Source organism: Morone saxatilis, unplaced genomic scaffold, assembly GCF_004916995.1.
Source record: "Morone saxatilis isolate NCDOM2014 unplaced genomic scaffold, NCSU_SB_2.0 Contig2, whole genome shotgun sequence".
In the NCBI taxonomy this organism is placed as follows: domain Eukaryota; kingdom Metazoa; phylum Chordata; class Actinopteri; family Moronidae; genus Morone; species Morone saxatilis.
In genome coordinates this window covers 12,624,345-12,625,298 of record NW_023339762.1, presented here as the reverse complement: position 1 = coordinate 12,625,298, position 954 = coordinate 12,624,345, and the positions used below count along the sequence as shown (strand labels likewise).

At 39.9% G+C, this 954-nt stretch overlaps 1 protein-coding gene across 1 annotated transcript in view; it reads right to left on the bottom strand.

The window, feature by feature from the left end:
- The window catches only part of LOC118330154 (coiled-coil domain-containing protein 136-like), a gene marked incomplete in the record, with an annotated part of 20,205 nt that overhangs the window by 11,054 nt on the left and 8,197 nt on the right, over positions 1 to 954 (bottom strand).

Genomic DNA, 954 nt, shown 5'->3' with positions numbered 1-954 from the left:
TAATCATCTATAGCCATACATACGTTTGATCTGTACCTACATCTCACTTTACATCATTATTTGACCATTTACACACAGGATCCTCGCCACCTCTACCACTCTACCCCCCCAACAGCTGCCAGCAGCCTGAACAGCTGACTGTTCCCAGTGGGAGTTGACCAATAGTGATTTCCCGATGTGGTCTAGGACACCCAGTCTGGAAACTTCCCCCCATGTATGCAGTTGTCTGAGGAATGCCCCTACACTGCCAGACAAACAACTGAGCTCACCACGCCATGTCTTTTAGTATTACACACAGTCATATACACACACACTCATAAATACACGCACACACATAGTGAGCTCACTGTGGCCCCATACCCAAGGCCTTACTCACCGCTAGTGTCCCTGAACGTTAAGCTCATCATTTCTAAGGTATGATGTGATGCTCCATTTAGCGCTTATGAGGAACAGACCATGTCAGTGACCACATATAAACATTTACACTTCTACATGTTCAGCTAGATTGTGATGAACAGGAGTTGTCTCAGGTGGAGAGTTAAGCTGTCCAGGTAGAGGCCAGAGGTTTTTATTCTGTGGTTGTGTGTAAAGAATGAGAAATGGTCACTGGAGATGAAAGTGTAAGTTCTATTTTATCTTAAATGTAATAGTTTATGTGTATTGTTGTTAATTTCCCAATTAGAAATCTTAAATGGCCAAGTAAATGTTATATTTTACTTTCATTTTAATTTTTCAAACTTCTTTTGCTCATTGATAATTTTAGAAGATTAAAGGAAAACATTCTTTGTCAATCTGGATCTTATTCTCACCTCTTTATCCTCTTTCTAAATTGGTCTAGATAACATTTTTAGCCACCCCCTCAAGTGTAGAGATTTGGGAAATTTGGACTCAAGAAACAACAAATGAGACAACGATGTTGATTGGTTGTAGTGAAATGATGTCCATTGCACTAAA